General features: G+C 38.8%; 1 non-coding gene across 1 annotated transcript; it reads right to left on the bottom strand.

Moving 5' to 3' along the window:
- Positions 1-2,467: 2,467 nt before the first annotated feature.
- On the bottom strand, positions 2,468-2,576 carry LOC132272196 (small nucleolar RNA R71). The gene has a single exon (XR_009469984.1). It is a non-coding gene; the product is annotated as a small nucleolar RNA R71 (small nucleolar RNA).
- Positions 2,577-21,119: the final 18,543 nt, after the last annotated feature.

Below are 21,119 nucleotides of genomic sequence, written 5' to 3' on the forward strand. Positions count from 1 at the left end.
ATTATGGGGTGTATTTGACCTACCTATATAAGGAATATAATACACTTTTTGAGGGAGTCTTTTGTCACACATTGAAAATTGATCTTAGAGGCTCTTCTTGGAGAGGAGGAAGGAGGGAAGCTAGAGCACCATTGGAGGAGATCTTCACCAATAAGGAACAGCCATGGAGTTAGCCCTTGAGGGTTGGATCATCACTACCATGAGTGGCTAGACATCCTTTTGGGGCTAGAGTTAGCCCCAAGCATGCTTTCTATACTCTAATCTTGTGTATTATTGAGGGATTAGTGTTGTATGATACATCTTGATATTCATGTATATATAAATCTTGATTATTTCATGGTTTGTATGGTTTAATGCTTCCAATTGACTATTCTATTCTATCCATATGTCTATGTATGCTAGAGTAGGATATTCATGTGCTTATCCCTAGATTTAGTATTTTTGATGCATGTCTATGTGTATTGATGCTATAGATCTAGAGATTATCAAGATGATATGCTTAATGAATGCTATTTTGGTTCATTTGATGGTTTATGCCTATTCTTGATGGTTTGTGCCTCTCCCCTAGTCTAGATAGCTTTATTTTCATGCTAGTAGTGTAGATTTAGTGTAGTGGTAGTGTAATGTTAGATAGGAGGACAATCTACTCTTGATGTTTGATGTTCCATGCTTGTGAGTCCAAATGGCATATTCCTCTAATATTGTGTTATATGTGGATTGTGAGCTTAATGAAGGATTAATGACTTGTTTTGATCTATTGTGCTATCCCCATGTTGTCTAGACAATATATGCTTTATTGTTTAGATATATTGTGCTCTTCACATGATGTTTAGACAATACTTGCTTGATTTGTCATCCTTGCCAATTGAATCAACCTAATGCACACACACCCTTATCATATTGCAACACATCCATTACCCTCAATTGATCACTTGTTAGTAGTATAGAAAAGTATTGCTTGGTGGTGATCTCTACACCCCAAGACCTCTCCCTCTCTTGTTTACTTCATATTATTTTATTTAGTTGAATTCAATTTAGCTTAATCAACCAACCAATCAATTGTGCGATCACTCGACCTACTAACCCTAATTATCATAGTTTCACAATTCGATATACCATTTAATCCCTTGGGACGACCCTACTCGCCCTATCTATATTTTATATAGAGAAAGGTAGTAGTGGCTTTCTATAAATGTAAAACTTGGCCACCTCCTAAATTCACAACTCTTCAAGCTTGACTTGGTATCGCGACCCTTGTAAAGGACCGGTCAGTTTTTAGCACCGTTGCCGGGGATTTTAAATTGGCAACGTCGAATTGTGAAATTCAATTAGGATTAGTACTCTTTTGATTGTATCTTTACTTTCTTTTTATTTTCTGTTTTTGATTGCTTATTGAATTTGTTCTCCATTGACTAGGTGCATTGAGCAAGGAGCTAGCAAAGTAATTCCAAACTAAGGAGCAAAGCAAAGCAAAGGAAAAATGCTTAAAATGAAAAATTGTTAAGTAAAATTGCTAAGCTAAGCTTTTAATTTTGGAGTTGAAGTGCTAAAGGACTATTGTGAGACCTTCTTACTCAATCTCCTTAGTTAAATCGGGGGCCCACGTGGAGGCATTGCATAGCATCATTAGATAAATTGGGGGCCCACGTGGAGGCATTTATTTGACATACATTGCATTTGAAAATTGTGGTTGTGAAGTTTAATTGCATTGTTGAGAAAGTTGCTTATTCGTGTTGCATTGTGCATGCATGGTCGTCGTTCATTGAGACCTACTCTTATCCCTCTTGATTTGCATTTAGAATCCACTATTAGGAATCCAAGGGGAAGAGGAAGTTCACATAGAACCAATCTACCAATGGACGCTCTCAATGATGATCATGTTGAAGACCTTGGTCACATAGACCAACAAGGCATCCTTCATCCTAATGTGCAAAATGATAGTATGCAAGTTCCATTAGGCATGCCTAGGCCATACATTCATCAACCTCCTCAACAACAAGGCCAAATTCCAATGGGAATTCCAAGGCCAATGTATGCACCACAACCCCCCATCATTAATCAAGCTCAATATAACCAAGGTGTCCATGTTGCACCTCAAGTTGCTAATCCACCACTCGCATTGAGAGATCACTATATGCCTAATGAGTATAATGCACCCACATGCATTCAATTGCCACCATTTAGAGCACACCATTATGAGATTAAAGCACAAACTATCCAAATGCTACCTAACTTTCATGGACTTCCTAGTGAAGAACCTTACAAGCATTTGGATGAGTTTCTTGAAGTTTGTTTTACCGTTCGATACATGGACATGCCGGAAGAAGTTTTAAGGCTGAAACTTTTTCCATTCACCCTTAAAGATAAGGCGAAGTATTGGTTTAACAACCTTAGGCCTTTTTCTATAATTCTTGGGCAGAAATGCAACAAGAATTTTTTAAAAAGTACTATCCGGTTTCTAAAACCAATGCTATGAGAACCGCCATTAGAGAATTCACACATGGGGAGGGAGAAACTTTCCACGAGGCATGGGAACGTTTCAATGAATTGCTTAGGAAGTGTCCTCACCATGACATGCCTAAGTGGCAATTGGTCCAATTCTTCTTTGAAAGCTTATCGGACAATTATAAAGGCATGGTTGATGCTTCAATGGGAGGTTCTTATATAGACCGGCAAGAGAAAGACGTGTGGCGTCTTTATGAGAGCATGAGTGAAAACTCTTTGCATAGAACATTGTCATCTAGGAATGGTAGAAATTCTCAAGGTAGGAAGAGTGTTGGCTTGCATCAAGTTGACCACTCAAATGATATAACCGCCGAGATGAAGTCTTTATCTCAAAAGTTTGATCAATTGATCAATCAAAACTTGGCGAATCAAGTGTCTTCCTTTCCTAACCATTCTCCTAGAGCTCAAAATGAATCATGTATGACTTGTTCTAGTGTACTTCATTCTACTTCTAATTGTCCTCATGGACAAATTCAAAATGAACCCATTGAGCAAGTTAATGCAACATTTGTGAACCAAGGGAACAATCCTTATGGTAACCATTACAATCCCGGTTGGAGGAATCATCCTAATTTTTCTTGGAAAAACCAAGGGAAGGGCTCAAACTCTTCCCAAGGCGGTTTTCAAGGGAAATACATTCCACCTCTACTTCAAAACCAAGGATCCCAAGGTTCAAGACCATATAACTCATAAGGAAATCAATTTGCTAGTTCTCATTTTCCTAACCAATCATATTCTCAAAGAAATTCTAGAGGTTCCGCTTTTGAGGAAAAGGTTTTAAATGCTTTGGGCACTCTAGAAGCAAATACTCAATTGTTGCATTCTCATTCTCAATCAATTGCCAAGCTAGAAACCCAAGTAGGGCAAATAGCTAAAACACTTAATGCTAGAGAGAAGGGAAAGATGCATATGAATGCCCCAATCAAACAACAATGTGTTGTAGAAACCAAATCCTCATTGGAAGGGCATAATGTTGAGCATGTCAATGCGGTAACAACCTTGAGAAGTGGTAGGGTAGTAGACAATCAAGTTAGAATGCCTAATGAAAAGAGTGAACCGGTACAACCTCAAGTTGTCACCCGTCCCGTTCCACACACTATTCCTCCTTCATTGCATGTGCATAATCTTGAGAATGAGAAGCCCTCAAATTGTGAGTTGAAAGATGGTTTCCAAAGAGATTCATTGAAAACAGTGTTGAAAAATGTGTTTGAGAAAAGTTCTTTGAAAAATGTTATTCATGATTCTTCTTTGAAAAGTGATTTGAAATCCAATGAATTGAACAAGTCCAATGCTAAGAATTCTTTGAAAGAAAATGCTGAAAGAGTTTTTGAAAAAGCTCCATTTCCGGACGCCTTGAAAGGGTCCATTTCAAAAGAAAGGCAAAAGACCAAGAATAATGAGATAATGGATATGTTTAGGCAAGTCAAAGTAAATCTTCCACTTTTGGATGCAATTAAGCAAATTCCTGCTTATGCCAAATTCTTGAAGGACTTATGCACCCAAAAGAGGAAGAACAAGAGCCAAACATCAAAGAAAGTGGTCTTAACCAAACAAGTGAGTTCCATTCTACAACACAACACTTTGCCAAAGTTTAAGGACCCCGGTGCACCTACAACATCTTGTATCATTGGTGAACATGTCATCAACCGGGCACTTCTTGACTTAGGGGCTAGTGTTAACCTTCTTCCCTATTCGGTTTATGTCAAATTGGGCCTAAGTGAATTGAAACCGACGTCGGTGGTTTTACAACTTGCCGACCGATCCATTAAGAAGCCTAGGGGGATAATTGAGGATGTGTTGATTAAGATTGATAAGTTCTTCTTCCCGGTTGACTTTGTCGTCATTGACACGGAACCGGTGCCCAATCTAAAGAACCAAATTTCGGTTATCCTTGGCCGTCCTTTCTTGGCAACCTTAAATGCCAACATAAATTGTAGGACGGGGATAATGAAGATTTCTTTTGGGCACATGAGAGTGAAGTTGAACATCTTTAACCCCACACCCAATCCATTTGACAAATATGAGGAAGAGGTTAATGTGGTAGAGGAATATCATGATCTTGCTTGTGAAAGGAATAAGCTTTTGTGTATGAACAATGTTTCAAAGCCTTCATCTTTATCTTTAGCATTGCATGCAAGAAAAGTGATTTCGAACTCTTGTTGTGAAAGGGCGTGGAAGCCCAAGGAAAGTTTTGACAAGGAACTCAAGACGTCTTTTGAGTTTACCCCAACAAGTTCTTCTAAGAACCATTTGTTGGGAGTGACTCGAAACATCTCTCATCCCAAAAAGGAGGGGATGCATTGCAAGATCTTTGATCCGGGTTAAAAGAACCCTAGGTCTTGCTAGAGACGTTAAAGACTAGCACCGAAATTCGTAGGATGTCAAAACCCTATTCCTCCCTCATTTCTATCTTGCATTTTGATTCTTGCGAAGTCTAGATACTGTTTTTGTGGTTCATATACATTGGAAGGAACTGAGTAAGGGATTGCATGAGCATTCAAGTCATTTTGAGCATTTAGGCATAATTTCAATCGATCCAAGTTTTGGTTCGATCGATCGAACATTGGTTCGATCGATCCAACTATGGACTCGATCGATCCCGCTCTCATTTTGCACCCAACACTTAGAAAAATTTTGGACCTGCATCCAAATTCCAAAATGCATGCTCTCGAGATCTCCAAATTTTCAAAAGTTCGATCGATCGTAAACCATTTCGATCGATCGAACTACCTTTCGATCGATCCAACATGTGGTTCGATCAATCATGAGTCCCAACACTTAGAAAAATTTTCAGGCCTCATCCATTTTTCAAAAATGTATGCTCTCGGGACTTTTCAAAATTTTTCATGTTTGATCGATCGAATTCCAAGTTCGATCGATCCAAGGTTCCAACACGTGTCAACTCTTGAGCCCTTAAACTTGTACATTCTTTATCCTCTTCGATCGATCGAAATTTTTCTTCGATCGATCGAAATTTGCATCTCATTAATTTAATTTCCTTTGATTTTTCAAAATTCAAAATTCAAATCCAAAAAAAAAAAAAAAAAAATTTTAGAGTGGAGACCTAGGTTCGATCGATCGAACTCTGCATATCGTGTTTTTAAAATAAAACCGAGTTGGATCGATACACTTGGATCGATCCAACCTCGAAACAAACCCTAACCCTAAGTCTCCCTTTCTCTCAATCTCAAGCTTAATTCGGCCAACCTTCATCCCAATCATCTTGCCCATCTCCGGCGAGCCAATTCCGCCAAGGATAAGCTCCATTTTCATCGCGGCTTTGTCCCTTCTCTCTCATCTCATCTCTCTCGGTTTAGAGGTAAACCGAATGCAATTTTCTTGATTCCAAGCTTAAATTGATGCATGTTATAGATTGTTTATGTTAAATCCTGTTCAATATGTATGAATCATTCATTGTTGAAGCTTCAATTTCATGATTACATGCTATACATACACACATGCATTCGGCCAATCCAAAATTGGGGGTTTTTGATTTGATTGGAAGTTGGGGAGTGTTTGGGTGTTGTTGATTGTATGAATGGTGTGTAGATGGGCCCACAAACACGTTTGCGTGGGCCCCGTACTCTAGATCTCACAGATCTGCGACTTTTCAAATTCGGCATTCACACAGTTTGATCGATCGAACTTGTGCTTCGATCGATTGAAGTAGTGAACTTCATTTCACTACCTTCGATCGATCCAATCTTGTGTCGTCTTCATGCTATCTTTATATGCACAATGCCTGTGATATTCCACATTGGATGCATTTTATACCTACATTGCTTAGCATGACTCACATTTCATCATTATCATAAATTCATGTCATCCATATTTTGTTTATCTTATTTGACATACATGTTTCTATTATGCATTTAAATTCTTATATATCTGGCACTGACTTATATATTGAAATTTTCTTGTCTTTTTACAGATCATGCCTCCACGGTTCAAGACAGTAGCCAGGCGATCTTCGGGGCCACAGCGACCCCGCAGACATATACGGCCCAGGATTGAGATGGTTGCAGAGCCATCTCATTCTCAGAAGGAGCCCGCACAGGCTACTCCCCCTCAGTCCCCATCCCACGAGGCTGAGGAGGGAGCTGACCACATGCCATCTACATCCCAGGCTCCTCCAGCCTTCACACCATCACCTTCTCCTGTGCGCCATCAGGCAGATGCAGCCGCCATGCCATCACCGCAGCCACCTCTATCGGCTCAGCGCCGTGACCAGTTGCTGCCGAGATATGCAGCCATGACCGTGGCTCAGGAGTCGTACTTCGATACTGAGTACTTAATTCTCCGAGTCTATCCTGACCCGGTCTGGCTATCAGGATATCATGCAGCGGGGCCTCTCAGCCATCCTTGCCCCAGTCACCGGCCTTGTATACCAGCGACTGGTGCGGTTATTCTTTTAGCATCTCCGGCCCTCGCCACGATCTACCGCGGAGATGATCACTACAGTGGATGGCCACGAGATTGTTATCACAGTTGACACTCTAGCCCGTGCTTGCCGGTGACCGCACCGGTGTCCACCTGAGCTTGCAGAGACATACCCGAGGCTGCATAGGCCTTCATTTTCTGACATGGCTGTCTCCTTGACAGGCCATCATGCCGGTGGTCAGACATTCGCCACCAGGACCTTCTTGCCTGACGACCTCTGGTTCATCAACACAGTTCTCTTCCAGAACATTTACATGGCGGGCCACAAGATCCAGAGGCGTCATGACTACTTGACAGCTCTTTATACTTTTTACACGGGTTGTTGGGTGTCTATCCCAGTCCTCATTTGGAGCGTGATGAGGTTGTTGTATGATTCTTTCATTTCCAGATAGGACCCTAAGCGGTCCAAGGTCCTGCCCTTCGGACACCTCATCACGCAGATCCTTCTTGACCAGCGCTACAGAGTGCCCCCAGATGAGGAGCCCTTGCACAGTCCAGCTTCTATGGGAGGAGCGACTGGAAGAAGAGCTACAATGCTCTTATTCGGAGTCTTCAGGAGCCAGCTGTAGAGGCAGCAGCTGAACTAAAGGAGGAGGAGGTAGCCCAGGCACAGTCGGCACCTCTAGCAGCAGCAGATATTGCAGCGGACGACGCACCAGTCGGTCCGGCTGCCGATCGCATGGACATTGACCTGGAGCGACCTACGGAGGAGTATGCCGATGCTGCAGATGATGCTGATGCCGATGATACCAGTGATCGAGCCGCTGCTCAGGAGCTAGTTCGGGAGTCTTCTTCAGAGGCATCTCTGCCTGAGTCTCCAATTCCCACTCCCGGATTCAGAGCACGCTTGCAGACACTGGAGGAGGACGTAGCAACCATGCGAGCCGACATCACTGCCCACCGAGCTGAGTTCACCTCTTTCAGGGCGGATGTCATGGCTTGCTTTGCCGATCTCTCCAGCCGACTCCCTGCACCTGCACCCGCACCTGCACCTCCAGCCACTGCAGATCTTCACGATCAGGCCTCCTGAGACTCCACTTCCAGTGTTCTATGCTTTCATTTCTTTTATTCTGGATCTGTGTTATACTGTCACTGTTACTGTATTATACTTTGCGGCCGGTCTGTCGGCTTTATTATTTTATTGATGTACCCGCACTTTATATTCTCCATATATTGCTTTTTGATTATGGATGTCTCTTAGTATCTCATATTTGTATGTTTGACTCCATCAGGTACACCACAGTGACTTCAGTGAGAGAGTGCTGCCTAATTTTTCAGGACCACTCTTACACCTCTCTTTCTATTTTCTATTTATCCCATTTTACACTTGCATGTCCACTGTGGACTGATTATCCTATCTTGTTATCTAATGAGTTTATCCGAGTGCAAACTTTTCAGGACTACAGTTTATCCCAAGTCTGAGGGGGCCATGCCACCCACTTTGGATACTTCTATCCCGATCATTCATGTCTAAAGCACTGGTATACTCTTTCCTTTGTTCTCTTCACACATTGAGGACAATATGCAGTTTAAGTTTGGGGGTATTGGCGTATGTTTCAGTGTTGCTTTAAAATTCAAATTTTGAGCATGTCTTGTGTATTTGAGGGATATTTCTATACTTGGTCCATTTTTAGCTATGATTTTGATCTTTTGAGGACTATATTGCTTAAAATTTAAAAATTGCTTGACTTGAGAGTCCAATACTCCTTGTATGCCTTTTGAATGCCATTTAGGAGTAAATTTTTCAAAATAAATAAATAAATTAATTAATTAATTAATATCATGCTTGCACTTGTGGTCCACATCATCTTAATTCTGTGATTGTTTTGAGATTCATTCTAGGATTCTACACTAGCACCGGCGCACGCTAGCATTCAATTGTGGGGTACATGCTTTGTTAATTATTGAATTGGTTATATCCCAATTAGGCTAGTAGTGCATTGAAAGCTTTCATTCTTGATAAAGGTGGATAACAACCCCTTTTCATTGAGTAGCCGGGATTCTTGCCTCATTAAGCAGTGAACTTCTCGCGCCAAAAGGTGGAGGGCCCAAACTCTAGGTTAATAATTGATTAAAAAAAAAAAAAGTTACAAAAGCAATAAAAGTGAGGACTTCTCCCAAAAGGCGAGAAGTGAGAAATGATTAGATGGTTGTTGTCTTGATTTGTAGCCTAGTTCATTTGTGTTTGTAAGTCCGTTGGGGTGTCTTAACACCTAATGCCCTAAAGCCATCTGGTTTGGGAGTCATTGACCTAAAGCTCGTTACATGAATCTTCTAGAAAGCTTAAGAGATCAACACATTGTACAATATTTCCATCTTTGATCCTCAATAAAAAAGAAAAAAGAAAAAAGAAAAAAGAAAAAGAGTGAAAAGAATAAGCGCACCTAGAACAATAAAGCTTTAATAAAAGGTCCACTCTCTTATCTTGATGATCGGTACTAGATTTGTGTGCTAGTTTGAGGATAAGGATGTGATTACTTCTCTAGTTGGCTAAGATAGCAACACACTTGATGCCAGACCTCTCACATGGATTCTAGACTTGTTTCGATTTTCATGATCATTTTCTTGATATGTGGAGGACCATACTTGCTTGCTTGATATTGAAATTTTGGGAGATTGCTTAGAAACGGTTGAAAAATTGCATACTTGAGGTAGTTTTCTCCCAATGCTTGTTTGCAATATTGGTGCCTCTTTTGAAAGAATGAGCTTAATGTTTGTAGGTACCATTTCTGGAAACCCTCACGAGACTTTACTCGTCCACTAGGGGTAACCTAGGGGTTTAAAAGGCTTGTTGTATATACTAAATGTAATCGTATTTCCTACGAAAATGGTGTTATCATTTTACTTGCTTTCCAGTTTATACTTGTATAGTTATTTATTTCATTCCTTTACTTCTTAGTTCATTGCTAGGGACTAGTAATATTTAAGTTTGGGGGTGTGATGAGCACTGAAAAGTGCGCATTTAAACCCATTAAGCTTAAGCATTCTAGTACCTTTATCTATCTTACTTTGCCATTTTAGACTTATTACGTGTTATTTATATTTTCAGGCACTAATCCCAAAATTTAGCTAACTCAGCCAAATAAGAGCTTAATTAAAGCAATCCTGAGATAAACCAAAGGAGGGAGCAAAGTGGAGAAAGAAAGGAGCAAAAAGGAATCAAGTTGTGCAGCTGAAAAGTTCGATCGATCCAACATCTATGATCGATCACAGTACTTCTCGATATATCCAACCTTGGCCTTTGCTGAAATTCCAAGTTTGATCGATCGAACATCACCTTCGATCGATCGAACCCTATTTTGTCCTATTCAAATGATTGATCTTATCCACAGCTGTATGCCTACCAACCACTTTTGTCTTTTTCCCCATAAATATCTTGAAAATATCCCAGCCTTGTCATTATCTGGAGGAGTCAGACCACTTCGATCGATCCAAGTTAAGGTTCGATCGATCGAACTTCCTCCAGCGAGAAAAAGTTAAAGTCCAGCTCATTTATTCCGTCCTTCATCCAATCATTGGAGAATATGCCTTGCACGACCACAGCTCATCATGGGGTGTATTTGACCTACCTATATAAGGAATATGATACACTTTTTGAGGGAGTCTCCTGTCACACATTGAAAATTGATCTTAGAGGCTCTTCTTGGAGAGGAGGAAGGAAGGAAGCTAGAGCACCATTGGAGGAGATCTTCACCAACAAGGAGCAGCCATAGAGTTAGCCCTTGAGGGTTGGATCATCATTACCATGAGTGGCTAGACATCCTCTTGGGGTTAGAGTTAGCCCCAAGCATGCTTTCTATACTCTAATCTTGTGTATTAATGAGGGATTAATGTTGTATGATACATCTTGATATTCATGTATATATAAATCTTGATTATTTCATGGTTTGTATGGTTTAATGCTTCCAATTGACTATTCTATTCTATCCATATGTCTATGTATGCTAGAGTAGGATATTCATGTGGTTATCCATAGATTTAGTGTTTTTGATGCATGTCTATGTGTATTGATGCTATAGATCTAGAGATTATTAAGATGATATGCTTAATGAATGCTATTTTGGTTCATTTGATGGTTTATGCCTATTCTTGATGGTTTGTGCCTCTCCCCTAGTCTAGATAGCTTTATTTTCATGCTAGTAGTATAGATTTAGTGTAGTGGTAGTGTAATTTTAGATGGGAGGACAATCTACTCTTGATGTTTGATGTTCCATGCTTGTGAGTCCAAATGGCATATTCCTCTAATATTGTGTTGTATGTGAATTGTGAGCTTAATGAAGGATTAATTACTTGTTTTGATCTATTGTGCTATCCCCATGTTGTCTAGACAATATATGCTCTATTGTTTAGATATATTGTGCTCTTCACATGATGTTTAGACAATACTTGCTTGATTTGTCATCCTTGCCAATTGAATCAACCTAATGCACACACACCCTTATCATATTGCAACACATCCATTACCCTCAATTGATCACTTGTTAGTAGTATAGAAAAGTATTGCTTGGTGGTGATCTCTACACCCCAAGACCTCTCCCTCTCTTGTTTACTTCATATTATTTTATTTAGTTGAATTCAATTTAGCTTAATCAACCAATCAATCAATTGTGTGATCACTCGACCTACTAACCCTAATTACCATAGTTTCATAATTCGATACACCATCTAATCCCTTGGGACGATCCCTACTCGCCCTATCTATATTTTATATAGAGAAAGGTAGTAGTGGCTTTCTACAAATGTAAAACTTGGCCACCTCCTAAATTCACAACTTTTCAAGCTTGACTTGGTATCGCCTTGTAAAGGATCGGTCAGCATCCAAAAGTGGAAGATTAATCTTCACTTGCCTAAACACTTCAATTATCTTATTGGCTTTGGTCTTTTGCTTTTCAAGAGAATTGGATCCTTTTAAGGCATCCAGAAATGGAGCCTTAGGCTCAAAAACCTTTTCAAAATCCTTTTTCAAAACATTGTCAACACAAGAATTTTTTAAGTCATTTCTCAAATCTTTCTCAATAAAATGATCATGCACATGCAATGAAGGAGGAATAGGATGTGAGACCGAACGGGCGTCCACCAACTTGATTGTCCATAATTCTTCCACTTCTCAAGGTTTTCACCACATTAACATGTTTAATTGTGTGACCTTCCAAAGAGGAATTGGTCTCTACAACAAATTCTTGCTTTGGTGGGGCATTTTGTGGCATCTTCCCTTTTTCCCTAGCATTCAAAGTACTAGCTATTTGCCCGACTTGGGTTTCTAGCTTAGCAATGGATTGGGAATGAGAATGAAGTAATTGGGTATTTGCCTCCAAAGTACCCAAAGCGGTCAATACTTTCTCCTCAAATACGGGACTCCTTGAATTCCCTTGAGAAAATGAAGATTAATTTGGAAAGTGAGTGTTTGAAAATTGGTTTCCCTGTGGTGCTTGGTAAGATGCTCTATAACCTTAGGAACCTTGGCTTTGTATTGGGGGCGGAACATACTTGCCTTGAAAACCATTTTGGGGAGGGTTTGACCCTTCCCCTTGGCTTTTCCAAGAGAAGTTTGGATGGTTCCTCCACCTGGGATTGTTATGAGTGCCATAATGATTATTCCCTTGGTTGACAAATGCAGCATTCACTTGTTCATGGTGCTCACCTTGCACATGTGCATGGGGACAATTGAAAGTAGAATGTAAGACACTAGAATGCAAGATTCATTAGAATTATGATGAGTATGACTAGGGGAGGAAGACACTTGATTCATCGAATTTTAGTTGGTTAAAAATTGATCAAACCTTTGAGATAAAGACTTCACTTCGGCGGCTATGTCATTGAAATTGTTAACTTAATACAAACTGACATTCTTCCCTCCATATAGAGTTTTACCATTTTTGGAAAACAATGATCGATGCATTGAATTCGCGCTTATGCTCTCATAAAGACCCCCCACATTGTCCTCATGCCTATCAAGATATGAACCACCCATGGAAGCATCTACCATTTCTTAATGATTATCCGACAAACTTTCAAAGAAAAATTGCACCAATTGCCATTTATGAATATCGTGATTTGGGCACTTCCTAAGCAAGTCATTGAAGCGCTCCCATGCCTCGTAAAATATTTCCCCTTCCCCTTAAGAAAACTCTCAAATTGAGGTTCTCATTGCATTGGTCTTTGAAACTGGATAATACTTTTTTTCAAGAACTCTTGTTGCATTTCTTCCCAAGAAGTTATCGAAAAAGATCTAAGATTGTTAAACCAATATTTTGCCTTATCTTTAAAGGTAAAAGGAAAGAGTTTTAAACGCAAAAACTCTTCCGACATGTCCGTGTATTTTACGGTGGAACACACTTCAAGAAACTCATCTAAATGCTTTTAGGGTTCTTCACTTAGAAGTCCATGATTTTTGGGAAGCATTTGAATAATTTGTGACTTGATCTCATAATGGTGTGCTCTAAATGGGGGTAATTGAATGCACGTTGGTGCATTGTACTCATTTGGCACATAATGATCTCTCAAAGCAATAGGGGGATTCACAACTGGTGGCATTACACGAGTACCATGGTTTCCTTGAATAATGGGAAGTTGTGGTGGAACAAAAATTGGCCGAGGCATTCCCAATGGAACTTGGCCTTGCTGTTGTAGAATGAATGGTGTTGGCATGTCTAATGGGACTTGAATGTTGTCATAATGCACATTAAGGTGGAGGATACCTTGTTGGTCTATGTAACTAAGGTCCTCCACATGGTCCTCATTGTGTTCATCCATTGATGAAATGGAGTCGTAAGAGATACCCCTTCCCCTAGGATTATGAACAACCGATTCAAGATGAAAATTAAGTGGGGCAAGAGTTGGATTCGATGATCTATGACCATGCATGCACAAACAAAACAACTAAAAACAAGCAAGTAGCAATCACTTCGCCTCCGTAACAAATCAATCAACAAACCTCCACATACAATGTTCCCATACTCCCATGCTTTCAACAATATGTAAGAAAAATAAAATTGCCACCACGCGGGTCGATGATTTATCTAAGACATTGAAAATTGCCACCACGCGGGCTGACGATTTAACAAGAGATAGAGTTAGGAAAGCTTACAAAGGGTCCTTAAGCAACTTCAAATTGATTTTTAATTTTTTTTTTCTTTGCCTTGCTTTACTTTGCAAATTTTTAGATTTTAGCTTTTACTTAGTTTGCTCGACTTCTTTTGTTTTTGAATTTCCCTTTACTTCACTTCCTTGACTCAATGCACCAAGCCAATCAAGAACAAACACAATAAGTCACCAAAATAAAATAGAAATAAAAACAGGATCAAAAGAGTACTAATTCCTAATTAATTTCCAAAATACGATGTTGCCAAAATCCCTGGCAACGACGCCAAAACTTGGTATGTCTCGAACCAAAGCTGCAAAAGATGGCAGTGTGGCCAAGTTTAAATTTAGAAAATGCCATTACCACTACTAACTATAAATGTAGCTAGAGTAAGTAGGGATCGTCCCAAGGGATATGGAGCGTATTTTTGCTTGGAAATCAATGTGGAATTAGTAGGTCGAGTGATCAAAAATGGTTGATTGGTTAATTAAACTACAATTTAAATCAAGCAAAAGCAATGTAAAACAACTAAAGTAGGTAAGGTGAAGAGAGTATGAGAGAGATGTCTTGGGTCATAGAGTTCACGATTAAGCATTACCTTCCTAGACATTTAACATTAAATGGATTAAGGGGGAATTTATGTTGTAAATGAAAGTGTATGCAATTAATTGAAATATTAGCATGGATAGCCGAGTAAACATACATTGTCTAGCCAATCTAGTGAATAGCACAACATATCAAATTAAGTTATTAATCTTTCCATAAGCCCACAATCAATGCACACTCAATAAATTAGAGAAATATGCTACTTGCATTCATAAGCATGAAACATCAAACAACAAGAATGGATTGTCCACCTATCTAAGAAAGTAAAGCAACTACACTACAACTAAGCTAGTTACATGGAAATTAAACTAAGGTGTGTCACAATCCATCAAGAAATGAGTATGAACCATCAAATAAACCACAAGAATATTCCATTTAAGCACCATGCCTTGACCATTACTAGATTCATAATATCAACACACATAGACATGCATCAATGTCATAAAATCTAAAGATAAACAGATGAACATCCATATTAGCATACATAGATATATGAATAGAATTAAATGATCAATTAGAAGTATTAAACTACATAAATTATTGTAGAAACAAGATTTATATAAATCAAATGTCAAGACAAGAAATACAACACTAATCCCCATTAATTACAAAATATTAAAGTCTAGGAGGCATGCTTAGGGCTATCTCCAGCCCCAAGAGAATGGTTTTGCCACTCATTAATGTTGTCATCTGATGAGCGTTGAAAAGTGCGCATTTAAACTCCTTAAGCTTGAGTATTCTAGGACCTTTACCTATCTTATTTACCCGTCTTAGACTAATTTCATGTTATTGCCCTTTTCACGCATTTATCCCTAAAATAAGTCAATTCAGCCAAATTAGAGCATAAAGGAAGCAATCTCAAGCTGAATGGAAGAATGGAGCAAAGTGGAAACAAAGTGGTGAAAATCAGCCATCTTTGATCGATCAGGAATATTTTCGATCGATCTCACATTGATCGATCTCACCTCACCAAGATAGATCAGACCCCTTGTCCTTATCCAAAAGAATTCACCATCTTCGATCTATCCAACTTTCTTCAGATCGATCGAATTTCATTGATCTTATTCTCACCTACCACTTTTGTCCTTATTCCAAAATATCCCAAAATATCTCAGAGATTTGTCATATTCCAAAAAGGTGTCACCAATGATGGATTGATCTCGCCAACATTTGATAGATCTCACCAAAGTTAGATTGATTTCATCAAAGTTTGATCGATCGAACCCTCTCAAATGCGAATTAAAATAGAGTCCAGCTCATTAAAAGTTAGCTCATGGTGCAATCATTGGAGGAGCCTTAGTGCACGAGTCCAGACCATTGGGTGTGACATTTGAGTCTCCTATATAAGGATTTTGAGCCACTTTTACATATATCTTCATATCTTGATATATCATACTTTAGAGAAGCAATCTTGAAGAGAGAGGAGAGGCTAGAGATATACACCATTGGGGAGCTCTTCCATTCATCTAGGGTTTTCATCAAGTAAGAGATCATCCCTACCATGGAGATAGCCCTTGAGGGTTGGAGGACTACATCAATGAGTGGCTAAACATCTTCTTGGGGCTAGAGGTAGCCCTAAACATGCCTTCTAGACCTTGATGTTGTATATTTTGAGCGGATTTGTGTTGCAATATTGTCTTGACACTTGATTTATATATGAATTTTGTTCTTACAATGATTTATGTTGATTAATACTTCTAATTGATCATCTCATTCTATCCATATGTTTATGTATGCTAGAGTAGATGTTCATGTGTTCATCTCTTGGTTTTGTGATGTTGATGCATGTCTATGTGTGCTGATGCTATGAATCTAGAGATTGTCAAGGCATGGTGCTTAATAGAATTCTCTTATAGTTAATTTAATGGTTCATGCTCATTTTTTGATGAATTGTACCTCTCCCTTAGCTTAATTAGTTTAATTTTCATGTCCTTAGATTAGTTGTAGTATAGATGCATTACTTTCCTAGATGAAAGGACAATCCATGTTTGTTTGATGTTTCATACTTATGAATGCAAGTATATTTCTCTAACCATTTGATATGTCTGGATTGTGAATTTAAAGGAAGGATTAATGACTTGATTTGATATATTGTGCTATTCATTAGGTGATTAAGACAATATATACTCAATTGGTCATCCATGCTTGTTGATGCAATAAAAAACACACACTTAAGTTGTAACACAAGTTTCCCCTTATCTATTATACATTGGGAGTTTAGAAAGGTGATGTTTAGTGGTGACCTCTAAGTCCCAAGATCTCTCTCTTTTGTTGTCTCTATCTTTCATTTACTATTCTATTGCTTGATTTTCATTAAACTTATTTAATTTAGTGTGTAGCTTAATGAACCAACCATCTCACGTTTTAATCAATCGACCTACTAATCTGACCTTATTTCCATATTAGCATAACTTCCATTTCCCTTGGGATGATCCCTATTCACCCTAACTACATTGGTAGTATTGGTGGTAGTGGCTTTTACAAATTTATACTTGGCCACTTAACATGTTTTAGCTTGTTGCATTTGACGGCACACCAAGTTTTGGCATCGTTGCCGGGGATCTAGGCAATGCCGTGTTTTGGAAACAATTAGGAATTAGTACTCTTTTGATCGTGTCTTTACTTTATTTTATTTTTAGTTACTTATTATGTTTATTCTTATTTGGCTAGGTGAATTGAGTAAGGAAGTTGAGCAAAGGAGAATTCTAAGTAAGGAGCTAAGCTAAGCATAAAAAGGGCTAAAATCTAAAAATTGCAATGCTAAGTTGAAAAATTGAAAAATCATTTGAAGTTGCTTAAGGACCCTTTGTGAGATCATTCTAACTCAATCTTTAGTTAAATCATCGGCCCGTGTGGTGGCAAGTTTTTACATTCTTAGATAGATCGTGAGCCCACATGGAGACAATTTACTTTTCTTTGCATATTGTTCAAACATGGGAGTATGAGACCAATGTATGTGTATTTGTTGATTGATTTGTTGTGGGGGCAAAGTGATTGTTATTTAATTGTTATTTGTTTAGTGCATGCATGGTCGTAGATCACTAAATCCTACTCTTGTTCCTCCTAATTTTCATCTTGAATCGGTTGTTCGTAGTCCTAGGGGAAGAGGTACCTCTTATCACTCCATTTCATCAATGGAGGAGCAACATGACGACCATGTGGAGGACCTTGGTCACATAGACCAACAAGGCATCCTTCACCCTAATGTGCATCATGACAACATCCAAGTATCATTAGGCATACCTAGACCATTCATCCCACCACAACAACAAGGCCAAATTCCATTGGGAATGCCTCGGCCAATTTTTGCTCCACAACCTCCCGTAGTTCAAGTTAATCATGGTGTTCGTTTAGCATCATCGGTTGGGAATCCTCCCATTGCTTTGCGTGATCATTATGTTCCAAATGAATATAATGCACCGACATGCATTCAATTGCCCCCATTTAGAGCACATCACTATGAGATTAAACTACAAACCATTCAAATGCTTCCTACCTATCATGGACTTCCAAGTGAAGAACCATACAAGCATTTAGATGAGTTTCTTGAAGTGTGTTCCACCGTTAAATACACGGACACGCCAGAAGAAGTGTTAAGACTCAAACTTTTTCCTTTTACCCTTAAGGACAAAACAAAATATTGGTTCAACAATCTTAGGCCTTTTTCGATAACTTCTTGGGCAGAAATGCAACAAGAGTTCTTGAAGATGTACTACCCGGTATCAAAGAACAATGCTATGAGAACTTCCATTCGGGAATTTTCTCAAGGGGAAAGGGAACTGTTTCATGAGGCATGGGAAAGATTTAATGATTTGCTTAGGAAATATCCACATTATGACATTCCTAAATGAAAATTAGTCTAATACTTCTTTGAAAGTTTGCCGGATAATAAAAAAGGAATGGTAGATGCATCTATAGGTGGTTCTTACCTTGATAAACATGAGAATGATGTTTGGGAATTGTATAAAAGTATGAGTGAAAATTCCATGCATAGATCTTTGTCTTCTAAAAATGGTAGAATTCTAGGTGGAAGAAAGAATGTCTGCTTATATCAAGTTGACAATTCAAATAACATAGCCGCCGAGGTGAAATCTTTAACTCAAAGGTTTGATCAATTTTTGGTTAACCATAATTCGGCAAATCAAGTGTCTTCCTCCCCTAATCATTTTCATCATCGTGCATCTAATGAATCATGCATGACTTATTCTAGTGTTTTACATTCCACTTCCAATTGTCCCCATAGACATGTGCAAAGTGAGTATCATGAACAAGTTAATGCTACATTTGTTAACTAAGGGAATAATCCCTATGGCAATCATTACAATCCTAGTTGGAGGAACCATCCAAACTTCTCTTGGAAAAGCCAAGGGGAAGGCTCAAACCCTCCCCAAGGTGCTTTTTAAGGGAAGTATGTCCCACCTCCAATGCAAAGCCAAGGTTCCCAAGGTTTTAGATCATCATTTCAATCGCATGGCAATCAATTTTCTAACTCTCATTTTCCTAATCAATTATCGTATTCTCAAGGAAATTCTAGGAGTCCTGCTTTTGAAGAAAAAAGTATTGACCACTTTAGGCACTCTAGAAGTAAACACTCAATTGCTTCATTTTCATTCCCAATCTATTGCTAAGCTAGAAACCCAAGTAGGGCAAATAGCTAGTACTTTAAACACTAGAGAGAAAGGGAAAATGCCTTTGAATGCCCCATAAAAGTAACAAATTTTTGTGGAGACTCATTCCTCATCGGAAGGTCCCACAATTGAACATGTCAATGCGGGGACGACCTTGAGAAGTGGGAAAATTGTGGATAATCAAATTGGTGTTTCCAATGAAGAGAGTGAACCGGTGCAACCAAAAGTTAACACCCGTCCCGTTTCACATTCTATTCCTCCTTCATTGCATGTGTATGATCATCTTTGTTAGAAAGTGTTAAAAAATGATTTGAAAAGTGATTTGAACAATGATTTGAAGAATTCTTGTGTTGAAAATGTTGTGACAAAGGATTTTGAAAACGACTTTGAGCCAAAATCTCCATTTCCGGATGCCTTGAAAGGATCCATTTCTCTTGAAAAGCAAAAGATTAAGACCAATGAAATCATTGATGTGTTTAGGCAAGCGAAGATTAATCTTCCACTTTTAGATGCAATTAAACAAATTCCGGCTTATGCCAAATTCTTGAAAGATCTTTGCACTCAAAAGAGGAAAAACAAAAGCCAAGCATAAAAAAAAGTGGTCTTAACCGAGTAAGTGAGATCCATTTTGCAACATAACATTCTCCCAAAATTTAAAGACCCCGGTTCACCTACTACTTCTTGCATCATTGGTGACCATGTCATTAATCGGGCTCTTCTTGATTTAGGAGCAAGTGTTAATCTTCTTCCATATTCGGTATATGTTAAATTGGGCTTAGGAGACTTAAAACTGACATCGGTGGTTTTGCAACTTGCCGACCGATCCATTAAAAAGCCCCGTGGTATCATTAAGGATGTCTTGATTAAGATTGATAAATTCTTCTTCCCGGGTAATTTCGTAGTCATTGACATAAAACCGGTTCCAAATCCAAAAAGCCAAATTCCTGTTATCCTTGGCCGTCCCTTCTTGGCAACCTCAAATGCCAACATCAATTATTGGACGGGGATAATGAAAATCTCATTTGGTTACATGAAGGTGAAGTTGAACATTTTTAATCCAACCCCGAATTTAATGGATAAGCATGAAGATGTTTTTGTTGTGGAAAAATATCATGACAATAAATGTGAAAAAGTCGAGTCCTTGCTTGAACATAGAACTTCAAAAAGTCCATCTTCCAATGTGAATTTAAAGAATGTTGCTTCAAAACCAAGTGTTGAAAGGGCATGGAAGCCCAAGAGTTGTTTTGCCAAAGGACCTTCGATGTCTTTTGAATCAAATCCAATGAGTTCCTTAGGGAATAATTTGTTGGATGGGGTTCAAAGTGTATTTCACTCCGTCAAGGAGGGGATTCACAACAAGATATTTGATCCGGGCTAAAAGAGCCAAAGGTCTTGCTAGAGACGTTAAAGACTAGTGTGCTTCATAGGGTTTACAACCCTATTCTTCCCTCATTTCTATTTTACTTATCATTTCTTGTGACATCTAGATATATTCTGGGTTCATACACATGAGGAACTGTGATTGAGGTTACATGCACTTTTAATTTCAAATTAAGCATTTTGTGCCTGTTTGATCGATCTCAAAAGAGGTTCGATCGATTGAACCTCCATTCTTGCATCCAATCACCTCTCTATTCTATCGTGCGAAGACTTCCTGCATAAATCAGCTCCCTGTGTATCGTGCGAAGTAATTTTTCAATCAATCTGAAATTCCAAGATCGATTCAACTTCTTCTTGGATCGATCTTCAGTTCCAACACTTAGAAAAATTTTTGAACCCATTAAAATCAGCTCTTTGTGCATCGTTCGAACTTTTCTGTAGGTTTTCTCCTGTTCGATCGATCGGAATTCATTCTCGAT

The sequence above is a fragment of the Cornus florida genome, unplaced genomic scaffold (genome assembly GCF_030987335.1).
Source record: "Cornus florida cultivar Cherokee Brave unplaced genomic scaffold, ASM3098733v1 CherokeeBrave_3.0.0_Hap2_Chr08, whole genome shotgun sequence".
Taxonomy (NCBI): domain Eukaryota; kingdom Viridiplantae; phylum Streptophyta; class Magnoliopsida; order Cornales; family Cornaceae; genus Cornus; species Cornus florida.